The sequence below is a fragment of the Podarcis pityusensis genome (assembly GCF_964106645.2).
Source record: "Podarcis pityusensis genome assembly, chromosome: 14".
NCBI lineage: Eukaryota > Metazoa > Chordata > Lepidosauria > Squamata > Lacertidae > Podarcis > Podarcis pityusensis.
This window is the reverse complement of record NC_138039.1, coordinates 51,971,177-51,986,741: the sequence shown is the minus strand read 5'-3', so window position 1 is coordinate 51,986,741 and position 15,565 is coordinate 51,971,177. Positions and strand designations below refer to the sequence as shown.

Sequence of the window (15,565 nt, the reverse complement as noted above, 5' to 3'; positions counted from 1 at the left end):
GTTTGTGTATGTGCATTGCAGTAAACACTCAAAATTTTGTGAATGCTGATGTGCATTGTGCAATATAGGAACAAATCAATAGTTAGAGTACTGGACTTGGGTCTGGCAGATCTAGGTTCAAATCCCCACTAGGCCTAATCTACCTCACAGGGTTGTTGCAAGTATAAAAAAATGAAATATGGATGTGGAAAGTGGAGGAAAAGTGGGATGTGGATGTAGTAATGCAGTGTAAAAAAATGTATTCCTCGTCTCTGCTCCAGAGGAATCTATCAAAGCAACTAATAAGGTATGTAAATAGACATATATAACAAAATATTCTATATTATGTGTATATCTATTATGTCTATAATATGTTTATGTCTATACAAAAAGAGATTAGATTGATTAATTTATTAAATAAATTAAGCAGCAGCAAGAAAACCAAAGCTTTCTTTTAAAAGAATCATCTCAAATGCCAACTGAACACAGATAGAGAGGAAGATCTTCTCAGCTCTTGTAGGAAGGGCTGAAGAGTTCCCAAGGGACCTCCAGATGTTCCTTCCTTCCTAAATTTCATTCAGAATTGTATTTCTATGCTCCTCTTCCACAAAACAAATCCTGCCCAAAGCTGTTTACTACAAGGAAAGCAGGACTACATGGCAAATCAAACACCACAGGAACAAGTTCATGGTATTATAATCAAACAGCAACATAATAGCAAATATAACAGCACATTTTAGTACTATAAATATAATGAGATTAAGTTGACAACTTTACACCTCCTGGCAACAGAAAAAATAACAAGGGAGCTTGGCTGTTTCTCCCTGGCCCTAGAAACTACAGTACAGTGGTACCTCGGGTTAAGTACTTAATTCGTTCCGGAGGTCCGTTCTTAACCTGAAACTGTTCTTAACCTGAAGCACCACTTTAGCTAATGGGGCCTCCTGCTGCTGCCACGCCGCCGGAGCACGATTTCTGTTCTCATCCTGAAGCAAAGTTCTTAACCCAAGGTAATATTTCTGGGTTAGCGGTGTGTGTAACCTGAAGCGTATGTAACCTGAAGCGTATGTAACCCGAGGTACCACTGTACTGGGTCTTGGCATCTTGCATGCCTCCAGTCACTAGAGGGCAGCACTGAGACTGAGAGTCAACAAAATACACAGTGTGGTCTCTGGTCTCCTGCCAAACTGCCACGTTTCTCTTTCTCCCCCCCCTCCCCTTTCCCCATGTAGGCTTAGAATCCAAAGCCATCCTTATAAGGGATGCCAACTTGAATAAAATATGGGGGGGGGGTAAGCCCCGCCCTGCATAATTGATCACATGACATGGCACACGCACACCATTTAAATGGAAATACTCACTGACTTTGGGGGCTTGACCTCCTTGAATACTTTATGGGGGAGCTGAAGGGATCTTGGCCCCTAGGAGTTGGCTCCTATGTTTGTAAATAGAGCTCCTATCCATTGTAAACTAGACCACCAAGCCTCAGACCAACCAGATGCCCCAAAATGATACCGCTGTTGACTGTATCAAAAGCTGCTGAGAAATGTCGAATAATAAGCAGGGGCTTATTGTAAGTGGTCATCCACCAGGGCAACAAAGCTACTTTGGGTCCCACATAACAACCAGATTGATACAGGTTAGCACTGTCCAAGACTCGCTCCATTTCAGAAGCAGCTACAAGGGTCTGCAAGGTGACTTTTAGATTCAGCTTGAATCATGGACAGGTACCAGCATGGCAGCAGAAACACTGTTCTTGTTTAGTCGTTTAGTCGTGTCCGACTCTTCATGACCCCCTGGACCAGAAAAGGCCAGGCACTCCTGTCTTCCACTGCCTCCCGCAGTTTGGTCAAACTCATGCTGGTAGCTTCGAGAACACTGTCCAACCATCTCGTCCTCTGTCGTCCCCTTCTCCTTGGGCCCTCCATCTTTCCCAACATCAGGGTCTTTTCCAGGGAGTCTTCTCTTCTCATGAGGTGGCCAAAGTCTTGGAGCCTCAGCTTCAGGATCCGTCCTTCCAGTGAGCACTCAGGGCTCATTTCCTGAAGAATGGATAGGTTTGATCTTCTTGCAGTCCATGGGACTCTCAAGAGTCTCCTCCAGCACCATAATTCAAAAGGACCCATTCTTCGGTGATCAGCCTTCTTTGTGGTCCAGCTCTCGCTTCCATACATCACTACTGGGAAAACCATAGCTTTAACTGTATGGACCTTTGCCGGCAAGGTCATACAGAAACACTATAAAGCCAATAAGTTGTCATTTTCCAACTATAATTTCAGACATTGGCTAAATGTTGGTATATGCATGACAAGATTGCTGGGACAATTATTAAATCCTTGGGAAAAGAAATCTTTGCACATCTGTTCAGTAAGAGCGCTGTTTGGGAGTATGCTGACATCCATCCTCAAAATATTGTGAAGAAAAGCAAATAGCCAACTTCCTGTAAAAAGATAGTTTGCGCACCCAAACTTGCCTATGAAAAGGCCACGTTGAAACTACATTTCAAGAGTGTCCTGCACATTTGGAAAAAAAATCTGAAAATTTCAAACTACCCTAGGGGTGACCCAGTGTCATCTCGCAACTCCCAGGCTACACACATCTGTACTTTGGGGCAGTCCCATTTTATCTTCACAGCAGTCCTGAAAGGTAGGATAGGTTCTACAGGGTGGAGAAAGCCAGTAGGGCAGACATACCCAAACTCCGTTTCGGGGGACTAATCCGGTCCCTGTGGCAGTTTATTTTCTGGGGTAACAGAAGCCTAAAAGAAGCTCAACAACTTTGAGGTAAAATCATAAAAAAGCTCAACAACTTCAATCCTAAAAAAAAGGCCAACAACTTTGGTTGGCCCTTCGGTCAGCCCTCATGGCCCTTCACTTCATCAAATCTGGCCCTCTTTGGAAAAAGTTTGGACTCCACTGCGGTCGGGGAAAGGTTTTCTCTCTCTCTTGTAACAGTGGAGCTCAGGGACATCCCATGAAGCAAACGTTGGGAAATTCACGACAGAACTTTTTTTGCACAACACATAAATTATGGAGCTCACCTTCCACAAGATGGAGTGGTGGCCATCCACTTGAATGGTTTTCAAAGAGGATCAGAAAAAATCATGGGGAATAAGGCTTAACAATGGCTGCAAGATGGAAATAGAATGAAACTACAGTAAATCTAAATACGGGAATACACTACAATAAATCAATAAAAAGACTAGATCGCATCAACACAGGTGCACCATGAATCATACTTGATGCATTCAAGGTGGCTTTTCCCACCTGCCTGGCTCGCCCAAGGAGCCTTCACAAATGAGTCACTTTAAGGGGTATTTTTATCTGATCTATTAGCAAACTGTAGGCATGGCTAAATGGGTAATTGTTGGTTTTTTAGTGTTGTGGTGCACTGATATTATATGTCTTCTTAAGTATTGGGTTTTTTATTAAGTCCTACAAAGTTTCCCTTTAAAATTAATAAAGATGAAAACAGATAAAAGTATTCTTCACCAGTGAGTTCCATCATTATTGAGAATAAAAGTTCTATAGAATCTTAGATGAACCAGATATTGGCATATACTGGTGGCACTCTATATTCATATAAGAAATAAAACCATGCCATCTAGCTAAAAAAGATCCTTTGAGCTCTATCCTTTGCATACTTTTAGTTCTTATGTATTGTCACTGTAATTCAGCACTGAGACTTTGATTTTTCTGTGAACTGCTTTGAGCACAAATTTACTGTGGAAAATGCATTATGCAAACTACCAGTGACAATGAGCTCATTTGTGCTCTCACCACAACCCAACTGTCCCAGCCATGGACTCCTCCCTGCAAGCAAGGGCGGCTGTGGCCAAGCTCTTACAGGTGCCCCCAAGGTGGGGCTGGCTGGCTCAGCCTTCTGGCTCTCTAGGTGCAGGTGCAGCAAAGAAGGTCTGGGGAGGCTACATAGCCAGCAATAGCCTTAAGACTGCTACCTGCCCACCTCCGGTTCCAGTTCTCATGGGGGAGCAGTCTGGCAAGAGGGAGGGTCGGATTCTGGGGCCTCCCCAACAATCAAATCCATCTTGGTTTCAAGGCTGAAAATCCTTTGGGGCACTCGCCCCAAGAATGCCTCATTTCAGGGCCCACTGCCATGCTAGCTCCAGGCTCAAATGAAAGCAGGGGAGGAGACTCTGGAGTGGACAGACCCCTCCACCATCAAAGCTCTTCTCCACCACCGGAAAAGCTCCTCCACTCCTCCCTCCCCCTTCCAGCCAGCAAATCTGGGGCTTAGAGTTGCACTGCTAATTCTCAAAGTTTGCTACCAATCAACCAGCCAAAGCTTGAGTCCAATTATCTACCAATTAAAACCAATCAAAGCTTGCAAACTTGAAATATGCCCAAATGCACTAATCTGTAACTACTTCCAAAGATTGCATAGAGACATGTAGAGAAAAAGAAACGCAGCCCTTCCTCCTGTTCTGCTTGCTTGGAACGTCTGAAGCTGAGCAATCCCACCCTTCACCACCGTGAACTTTTCAGGAACCAGAGAGTGCCAACAGCAACATGATGGTATCCCAAAGCAAATTGCTATTCTCAGAGGATTTGTGGTTCAGCTGCAGTATTAATATTCTAGATGGAACCAAAGCCTAGTTTGCTAGCTTCTCTTAAAAGTTTATGATCCATCTTATTAGCAAGACCTTAGGAAACAATAAATACTTCCACGCGGCTAATTGCAAGCATGTGTACATAGAGATTAAAGTGCAGTGCATGTCAGGATGATGTAGGGCCAACCCAAAACCCAGTGAAAAATTATGTTGCCGTGGTCAAAGGTACTTCCGTAAAGTACTGTGGAAAAAAGTGGCAGGAAACATTATTCTACAACCTCACCCTGTTAATAACAACCACTGTCTGAGATGGGACGAGGAGCTACCTTTTTCTGTTTCTAAAGCAAATGTTTTGCATCTATCAGGCCATATTAAAGCTTTCACTCCCTTTCCTGAAACGGGAAAACCCAGCTCTCTAAGCAGAATACCATAAACATTTTTAGTGGCACCTTCAGTCTGAGAAAGGGGAAGACTGACTCCTGGGTTGCGGCCCTTCAAGCACGGCCTTGTTTGGCATGGGTTGAACGTTGCTATCAAGTGACAAAAGTGAAGCATCTAACTTCCAAGGTGGTCTTCCTCTGGTTTAAGAACACAAGAGGAGTTTGCTGGATCCGGCCAGTGGCCCATCTAGTCCAGCATCCTGTTCTCACAAGGGCCAACCAGATGCCTGCAGGGAACCTGCAAGCAGGAACTGAGCACAACGCAATCTCTCCTCCTGTGGTTTCCACACCCTGGTAGGGAAGCAGTGCTGTCTTTGACCATAGAGATGACCTACATGCAAAAGGTACGGGTCTGCTGGAACTGTACCACTTCAACATGCAAGTGCAGGAATCATAGGATTAAATGCTCTCAAACATCAAGAATCCCCTGGCTGTGGAAAGCATGTCAGGGACCAGGGCACAGGTTATTATTACATGTGCATCCGTTTATCACATATCCATTTGTGTTGCTCTATAATATTGTTGCCACGTTATATTCCTGCCACTCAGGTTTTTTGTTTTTAAAATAAAGGGTGAGGGAATCCCAGGTTTTGCTGAGGTTTTACTGTCTACTTTTCTGCACCTGGCACCTTCATTATATAGCAATTCTTTGCCCTGGCTCTTGACAGTTGAGGGGTGCATTTTTGGGTGTGACTGTAAGCTGCTTTAAGATGTATTTAATATTGTGTTTTTATGTTGTAATCCACCCTGGGGCCTTAGGGTGAAGGGGAAGGTAAATAATAACCCTGATGTTTTGGACTACAGTTCCCATCAGCCCTGGTCAATGCGAGTTGTAGTCCCCAACACAGGGAGGGCACCAGAGTGGTGAAGGCTGGTCTCTGAATTGTAACTCCTCCCCCTTGGTAAAATGGCTCCCCTCATACATTAAGCTGCGTCAGGTCAACCACACCAGTGAATGCAACATGTATTGTGTTCCTTTTTGAAGAGCTTATATGACCTTATTAAAACATCTGGTCACGCACACAATGGAAGCCAGCTCTTAACTGCTAGCAGATTTGCTGGCATGGTGAAAAGGCTGGGTGGGTCATTTTCAAGCAGAGAATCGTTTTGATTCATTTGTGGCTACATATCTCACAAAAGGCATCCCTGCTCTTGATGCGCTTCCAAGCTCTTCTTCAGGGACGGCAGGAAGGATGGAAGAGATTATGGCGATTCCCAGAAACAAAGCCTCAATTAGGTTGACCTGGTGGTTCATACCCTCCAAGGGTCCCAATTCTCCAGGGACCGTCTCAGAATTACAAAAGCCACCCTGGCTTCTAATCTGATCCTGGAATGTCCCTAATTCTCCCACCAGTGCTGCCACCACCAAGCTCAAAGACAGGGCTGCCATACATCCAGATTTTCCCAGACATTACCAGGATTTGACATCCGAGAAGAATTCCCCCCCCCCAACCCACCTTGCAGGGTTGCTGTGAAGATAAAAGGTTAGGGCAGAATCTGTATGCAGTGCCTCAAAGTCCTTGCTATGAATGGGCCCCATTCCCTTGACTTTCAGTGGGGCTTTCTTTGAAGGTGACTCGGAAACTACAACTAATCCAGAATGCGGCAGCTAGACTGGTGACTGGGAGCAGCCGCCAAGACCACATAACACCAGTCTTGAAAGACCTACATTGGCTCCCAGGACGTTTCCGAGCACAATTCAAAGTGACCTTTAAAGCCCTAAACGGCCTCGGCCCAGTATACCTGAAGGAGCGTCTCCACCCCCATCATTCAGCCGAGGGCCTTCTGGCGGTTCCCTCACTGCGAGAAGTGAAGCTACAGGGAACCAGGCAGAGGGCCTTCTCGGTGGTGGCGCCCGCCCTGTGGAACGCCCTCCCATCAGATGTCAAGGAGATAAAGGACTATACAACTTTTAGAAGACACTGAAAGGCAGCCCTGTATCGGGAGGTTTTCAACACTTGATATTTTATGTTTTTAGATATGCTGTAAGCTGCCCGGAGTGGCAGCATATATTATTATTATCCCTGCATCTAATTTTAGACTCCTTGGGCCAGGCACCTGCCTTAACTGCACACCCCAAGGCAGGAGTAGCCAGTGTGGTGCCCCCCCCCCCCTCGATGTTGCTGGACTACAATCATTACCAGTGCCTTTTTTCTAGAAAAAGAAGTGGGGTGTTCAGCAGTTGTGGACATTCTCCCTTCAACTTCAGCTGCATCTCCAGTGTACAATACCAGCAATGGACTGCACCGCAGGGTTGTCGTTAAGCCATTAGTTCTTAGCTACTGCTCCCTAATCTGCAGCATGGGCGTGATAACTGTATTATATATTCATTAGCATAACCATTTTTAATCCTTAAAAAGGTGTTGCTTAAAACAAATACATTTTACAAAACCAGACCTGAGTTAGAAACAACATGAACAACTCCTAGGGCATCTGTTCCAATATCACCTACACTGTTTCCCAATCACAACTACACTGAAATCCTGGATTCCCCTCTGCCGTTGCTTTCCTCTCTAGCAGAAGAGTCTGGGTGGAAGTGTGGAATTGCCCTCAAAAGAATCCAGGAAGCTCTGTCTCTAAACCATGCAACCATCCTTCTATTTTTAAAAAATATAACATCTACGCTGTTGTGTGCTTTCCTCACCTGCCTGCCTGCCTTGGGCCTGCTGAGCAATGCTCTAGGCTTTGTCCATTTGCTCCCTGGTGGGCTGCCCCCTTGCCCACTCACAATTGACCGAACGGACAGATCAGTTTTCCAGGCAGCAAGCTCAGCCCAGGGAATTGCTTTGCTCCCTGAGAAACCATCCCCAGGGCTTCCCCAGGCAAAAAAGAGGTGCCACTACAAAGTACTGGGACGTACCAGCTAAACCCCACCACCACCACCACCACACGCTACTTCTTCTTCTCATTATTATTATTACTAACCAATACAATTCCCATCATTTCTGCCCATTTGTTGTGCTGGATAGAGCAGATAGGAATTGTAGTCCAACATATCCGGAGAGCACCGTGTTGGCCAGTGCTTTTCTAGGGCAGCATGTGCCCTGGTGGCACTGGTCATTCAGTAGTATGCTCTTCACATTCAGAAGCAAAGCTCTAAGAATGATGCCACATGCAGGATTTATTACTCACTTTCAAGTCACTAGGGACGCGGGTGGCGCTGTGGGTTAAACCACAGAGCCTAGGACTTGCCGATCAGAAGGCCGGCGGTTTGAATCCCTACAACAGGGTGAGCTCCCGTTGCTCAGTCCCTGCTTCTACAAACCTAGCAATTCGAAAGCACGTCAAAGTGCAAGTAGATTAATAGGTACCACTCTGGCGGGAAGGTAAACGGCGTTTCCGTGCACTGCTCTGGTTCGCCAGAAGCGGCTTAGTCATGCTGGCCACATGACCCGGAAGCTGTACGCTGCCTCCCTCGGCCAATAAAGCGAGATGAGCGCCGCAACCCCAGAGTCGGCCACGACTGGACTTAACTGTCAGGGGTCCCCATGGACTTCCGGAGGTGGCGCCATCGGTTAATGGCGGATTCCCTCTAATTCGGAGGGAACCGCTCCATGGAAACAGGGACAAATCCCGCTTCGGCGTAGCGGGGGACCCCTGAAATCACAGGCGGGTGAAGCCTGTGAACTTGGGACTCGGCGGGCACGTTTTGCGCCCCCCTAATCCGTGAAGGAACCCGGCAACGGGTTGAAATGGAACACTCAGGATGAAACGGTGAAATCTGCTATAATTAAATGGGCACAAGACGTTGGACACAACATTATGTTCGCTGACTGAGAGCAGTTATGGACCACAGGTATGAAATTTACGGCATGTAATGCCCTAAGAGAGAATATTATGAAAATGATATACAGGTGGTACATAACCCCAGTCAAGCTTGCAAAAATCTATCATTTGCCCGATAATAAATGTTGGAAATGTAAAGAAACTGAAGGTACATTTTTTCACCTTTGGTGGACATGCCCAAAGATTAAGGCTTTCTGGGAAATGATATATAATGAATTAAAAAAGGTATTTAAATATACCTTCCTGAAGAAACCAGAGGCCTTTCTCTTGGGCATAGTCGGCCAAACGGTGTTAAGAAAGGATAGAACTTTCTTTATGTACGCAACAACAGCAGCAAGAATACTCATTGCAAAGTATTGGAAGACACAAGAGCTTCCCACACTGGAGGAATGGCAGATGAAACTGATGGACTATATGGAACTGGCGGAAATGACTGGTAGAATCCGTGACCAGGGAGAAGAGTCAGTGGAAGAAGATTGGAAGAAATTCAAAGATTATCTGCAGAAACATTGCAAAATTAAAGAATGTTAGAGTGATGTTGGATTGAAAATAAGTGGCTTCTAGCTATACAGGCTTTAAAGTTATATATAGATCAAGATTAAGGATTAGGATTAAAAAAGTTAAAGGAAACGGAAATTTGGCTTTTAAGAGGTAAAAATTTAATGTTATATTATATTAAGATTAAGGATTGGGATTAAAAAAGAGGTGGACAAACAAATTGAACTGGAATACAAAAGAGGGAGGTATGAGGAGGTCCAGAAAATAAGTAAATTTAAAAGTGGTGATGAAAAGGTGGCATTGTTTTTAACTGTTTTCTTTTTTGTCTTTTTTGGGGGGGGATTATGTATTGTGTATTTTTGAACTGTGTATTTTTCTTTTTTATTCTTAATTCTTTTTAATTGATGTGTTCTTTTTATTGGAAACTCTAATAAATATCATTTAAAAAAAAAAAAAAACTGTCAGGGGTCCCTTTACCTTTACCTTCAAGTCGCTACTAATTAGATGTCTCTGAGACCAGAGGAACCCAAAGGTTCTCACTTTGCTCAGAAACCAAATCAGAGAGAGAGAGAACCCAGGGAACTGTACAAAGCAATGGAACAAAAGCTAACAGAAACATCCAACTCAATGCAGACGTGCCAGCGTTGATGACATCCCTCATTCAACATGCACTGCAGGCAGGCAGCAAATCCTACAGCCCAAAATTGTTCTTCTAAGCGCTAACCTGACAAAGACTGGCTCTCTCCTCTGCACGTGGCCCAGGTGGAAGGGAACGTGTATAAAAATGCAAAAAGGAATCTGTCAAGGGACAGTTTTATTCACACATGTGTGTTCAGGAATCATTATTTGCTCCATTATAGGGAGCTGCTTTATACCAAGTCAGACCAGTGGTCCACATATTGCTAACACTGCCTGGGCCTCCCCTGGTTCAAGCACAGCTGATCAGACTTTGAGGCCTGTGCACAGCATCCATGCCTTTCAGGGATTTCCCCGCTTCCCCTAATCCAAAGCCACCAAGCTGCGAGTCTTCAAGTGTTGTTTATCAGCAACTAGTGCAGTGCCCAGTGCTGCCCAGGAATTTGTAGAAACCCCAAAATACAGTGTTTTTAACTGCACTGTGCTATTTGTGAGTTTGCATCCATCATGCCAAAAAAGCAGGCGACCAAAAGTCACATTTGGGTCCACCATCTTGCTTCAGAATGGCACCCAGCACCCAAACATAAATAGCAACTGCTGCCCCCCCCACCTCGGGAACCCTTGTGCCACGTTTGGCGACAACACCTTGAAAGGTAGCCAAACCTATAGAGAACAGGTGGTCAAAACCACATTCCGAAACATATAGTAGACAGTGGTACCCTGCATCGGTTTCCAAACTGGATGGGTGTTTAGAAACCATAACCATTCACATAAAGTTACACGCAAGCACTTGCCTGCAATAAATTAAATTAAATAATTCCTGCAGCAGAGAGTGGGGGGCAGGAGCCTGGTTGGCTGACATTTCTCGGCTGTCATTAGATTTGGCCTATCAGCTGAAACCCCCAGGGAGGGCAAGACAATTGCCTGGGTTGCCTTCACAAAAATAAAGACAGAGATTAGATAAATATTCGAGGAGAGGAAACTGCTTTCTAAATGGTCACTATGTCATATTTTAGCCGTTTGCTTAATGATAGAACAATGCGAGGTTTTTCGCCAATGCTGGAATAGTATTTGTAACATGCATACACGCATACACTTTATGATGTTTAAACAGGGTTCTGGTCAGTGGAGGCTGGTCCATGAGGGCAAATGGGAAGCTGCTCCGCCAACTTCAGCCTGCCCTGAGCCGCCAGCCCCCAGCCCCACCCGCTTGCTTTATTCCTACCAGTTCAGGCTCCTGCCTCTTCCTTAGTCCTGCTGTTGCCCCACACAGAACCAGCAGGCAGGGATGCGAACTTGAATATAATATTGGGGGGCAGGTAAGCCCTGACCCACATAATCAATGACTGACAAGATGCAGCGCATGCACGCTATATGAATGGCAATGCCCGACAACTTTGGGGGACCCAGCCCACTCTTATATCTTATTGGGGGACAAGGGACCTCAGCCCCTAGCAGTTGGCTCCTATGCCAGCGGGGGGGGGGGGGGCAAACTAGAATTAGTTGCCTGGTCCTGCCATTGGCTCTGGTGCCGCCTGCTGTGGGACTCTCTGCCTTCCACGCACAGTCCCAAGGGAGCAGCCTCTACTAGCGCTGGTTCCGCAGGGAGGGGTTACAGCCAAATTACCTGCTCTTCAAAATCCGGTTCCCCAAGCACTTCAGAACAGTTTGTTGAAAATCTGTAGCTATTGCATTACCCAATCAAACTACTGGTTTGCGTAGTCCAGGAATCCTTCCTATGGTCCAACTCCCTTCTCCCTGACCATTGGCCACAGTGGGCTTCTTGGAGTTCAGAATCTGGCAAGGCTTTGAGGGCCACAAGTTCCCATCCCTGGTCTATGCTGGCTAGCAGTAGCTCCCCAGAATCTCAGGCAGAGAGACATCTTTCAGCACCTGAAATGGAAGATAGCAGGAACCAAAGAATTTGAGAGGTCCTGAAAACTTGGAGGGGGCTATAGCTCCACGGTAGGGCACACATTTTGCCTTGAGAAAGCCCCAAGTTTGATATACTTTGATCCTCCATGAATTTGCCCAATCCTCTTTGAAAGCCATCCAAGGTGGGGGCCATCACTGCCTCCTGTGGCAGTGAGTTCCATAGCTTAACTGTGCTGTGTGAAGTAAGGTAAAGGTAAAGGTAAAGGACCCCTGACAGTTAAGTCCAGTCGCTGCTGCTGCTGCTGCTGCTGCTGTTGCTAAATATTTGAATGAGGAAGCTACATCAGATGAAGGGGCTGTTTCTTTGTTTGTTGCTGCATGAAAAATCCATACCTGGATTTTAGTCTTCAGAAGAGGACAATTAAAAATAATAATCTTTGTTTGGCAAAGGGATGCTTCTTGGAAAGGAATAAAAAGCCCACTTTGGGCAAAGATTAATTTCCTGAAGTAGCAATGACTTCCAGGAACATTTCTTATGGTTACCAAATTATACTCCATAACATGGTACAATCACAGGTAAAACCATTTAAAAGAAAAAAGAAAAACAAATGGATCTGAGCTGCTGGCATTCACACCTAATATGTAGCTCCATTTAATCATTGATAATGGGGGGGGGGGGTGGAGATACAAGCTGCCTTCAGAAATAAACACAGGGGATCTGAAACACAGCAGGGAGCAGATGCCTTCATTGGAGGGGGGTCTTTCTTAAAGAGCACACCTTTCCCAAAGCTATCTGCAATGCAATCCAGCATCCTGCTTCCTTGAGAGGATCAAGAGAAGTGACTGCATGCTGTCCTGAATGCTGCCTTCACGCAACAGCAAGATTAAAATGCAATTAAACAAAACTAAGTAAACCGGCAAAACATGCACACAGAGTTGTATTCCATTCATTCTGGTGCAATCTGTGGAGGAAGGAGACAAGTCCTGCCAAATCTGTCCCTGTGCATCTTTCAAGGCAGCCACACATTTTCACTGGAGACACATTCCTTGGCCCCACGGCTCTTATCTTGCCAGAGTGCAAAAAACCTGGAGTAATTAATGGTGTGTGCTCTTTTTAAAAAGCAGACATTTTGCTTTCATGCTGTCTGGAACCAGCTTCCTCATTATCTCCTTCCATCATGAGAGGCTTCAAACTTCAGCTATGGAGCAAAGCCAAGGGGAAGGCATGTTCACGCCCCCCACCCCACCCATCCCCAGTCATTTTAGACACACATATTTATCCCTTGCTGTGACTAGGATACCTCCAATGGCTGGAGTCTGGGGGCAAAGGGGGGAAGTGATTCTGAAATGATCACTTGCAACAGGAGAAGGTGGGGGATGCAGCCATAATTTGGGAGTGTGCAGATAAAACAGGAAGCCTTTGAAGCAACAGCATGGAATCATATATACAGGGTGAGTCCTTTAAAAGAGGCCCTGTGGATACCGAGTACACATGTTCCACGGAGCCTCTTTTAAAAGACTCACCCTGTATATCGCTTTTCTGAGGGTCAGGGAGCTACACAACAGGTGTGCCACGCCAGATCAATTCCTCCGGCCAAATGAGGACCTGATCCAACTGAAATTGCACACCTTAAGGCTGCAATTCTCCAAGTAAATGCACACCTATGAAGGGAAAATGCAATGGGCTTTCTGCATAAGGCTCCTTAGGCTGCAAATCACCTGGATTTCACGGGGAGAGTTAGGAACATGTTTGAAATCAAGAGAGTTCTGGGGCTGCGAGTTGGATCATGACCCATTTACACACAGACAACCTCCACGCTCCCCTTGGCTCTGCTCATGGGCGCTCAAGCGGCCGCCTGCCCTGCTCCCTAAATGCAACTCCCCCCACAAAAAATGCTGAGCCGAATTAGTACCGCCAGCCCCGCTCCGAGGGAGCCCCGCCGCCCCGCTGCCCCGCGAGAAAGAGGCGAGGGAGGCGGGCCGGGGCGCGTCCCCTTCCCTTCCTTACCAGTCTCTCGGCGCTCCCGGGAGATGTCCCGGCCGAAGGCGCAGGGATGCGGAGTCAGTCCCGGAGCCAGGCGGGAGAAGCCGGGGAGCCGCAGGCGCCTCTCCTCCCGCGCTCGCCAGGGAAGAAGCCCGTCTCCTCCCGGCCGCGCGCCCGGATCCTCCCGCTCAGCCGCCCGCCCCCTGGTGGCCGCCGCGGGAAGAGCGCCTTCGCGGGCAGCTGAACAGACAGGTGAGGCCTCGACCCGCCCAGTATTGTCTTGCTTGCTCGCCTCTTTGCTGTCTGGGGTATTTTCACAGCGAACGTCGTGCTTTTCATTTCATCTTCAAGTTCAGGGAATAAGTGCATAAACACACACAGGTAAGATGGAACGCTGGCCCACAGCCCAAGTCTGTAAATAGGTCTGCTCCTGTCTTCACCTATAAACTGACTCAGTCAATTCACTTCTTAAAGAAATAAAAATAAGCACTTTCCTTTTGTTACCCCCTCACAACACACATTCCAAGGCAGTTTCTATCAAGCCTTGCCCCATCTTCAACTAATGGTGTGAAAGAGGAAGGAGGAGCCTCTTCCGCCCCCAGAACCACATTCCCTCCCAAGGAAGCTTCCAGGGGCCACATGCCGGGGACTGGGGGTGCCAAAGGCTAAAGTGGACCAAGCAACAGACATTCCAGCCGCGCCAAAAGGTCAGAGAGGTTTTGATCTGCCTCCATCTGGCCCAGGTGAGAGCACTGGGGGGGGGAGGAGGGGGGAGGCCTCCGGAGAGGCTTGAGAGCCACATTTCATCCTCAGGCCTCTCAGTCCCCACAGTAGAACATTCAAACTTGCATCCTTAAAGGACAATCACCGTAACAGAAGTGAGGCAGACAGAATATGACAGGTAAAAACCCAGTGGAAAGACAGTTTGGGTTTTTAAAGATGCATTCACTGAGTTTTCAAAAGCAATATGCAATAAAAGCAATACAAAACAAAGAACAAGGACAGAGGAGAGCACATCACTGCAGCTGGAACTGAACATAAGGTTCAGGACACTGTTGCAGACACAGAGTCATAAAACAGATTCCAAGAATGGGGACATTTTGGAAGGAAGAGTCAAATTGTACCATAAGGGAGCTTCACCACCTGGCGCAACATAGGAACCAGCTCCTAGGGCCAAGGGGTCTTCAGCCCTCCAATAAAATATTTGAGGGGGCCAACCCTGCCCCCAAAGTTTAAGGGCATTGTCATTCAAATGGTGTGTGTGTGTGTGTGTGTGTGTGTGCGTGCGCACCGCATCATGTGATCAATTATGTGGATTGGGGCATACCTGCTCCGCCCCCAGTATTTTATTCAAGTTGACATTCTTTTTTTTTATGAGATATTTATTAAAGTTTCAACAATAAAAAAGAGTTACAATAGTAATAATAAGAAAGAATAAAAAAAGGAAGATGAAAATACAAAATACAAAAAAATACAAAAAAGTAAAAACAATTAAAAACAAATCAATCTTTCCATATCTTATGTTTCACTCACTTGTTTCCCTGACCTCCTCACACCTCCCTTTTTTTGTATTCCAGTTCAGTAAGTTAATTCAGCAAATCCTTTCCCTCTTTGTTTTTATCTTAGACCTTTGTCTTAATATATAATAATTGTATATTCTCATCTGTTAACAGTCCATTTTTACATACTCCTTGTAGCATTACTACTAAAAACCCCTTAGCTTCATTCCAACATCATCCTAACATTCATTAATTTTACAGTAGTTCTGTAGATAGTCTTTAAATTTCTTCCAATCTT

At 45.9% G+C, this 15,565-nt stretch overlaps 1 protein-coding gene across 2 annotated transcripts in view; it reads right to left on the bottom strand.

Moving 5' to 3' along the window:
* The window catches only part of THSD4 (thrombospondin type 1 domain containing 4), a 411,334-nt gene extending 397,409 nt beyond the window's left edge, over positions 1-13,925 (bottom strand). For both annotated transcript variants that reach the window (XR_013979370.1, XM_080980690.1), the window contains exon 1: positions 13,793-13,925. The gene's annotated coding sequence lies outside the window, so the exon portion shown is untranslated. The remainder of the gene's footprint in view (positions 1-13,792) is intronic.
* Positions 13,926-15,565: the final 1,640 nt, after the last annotated feature.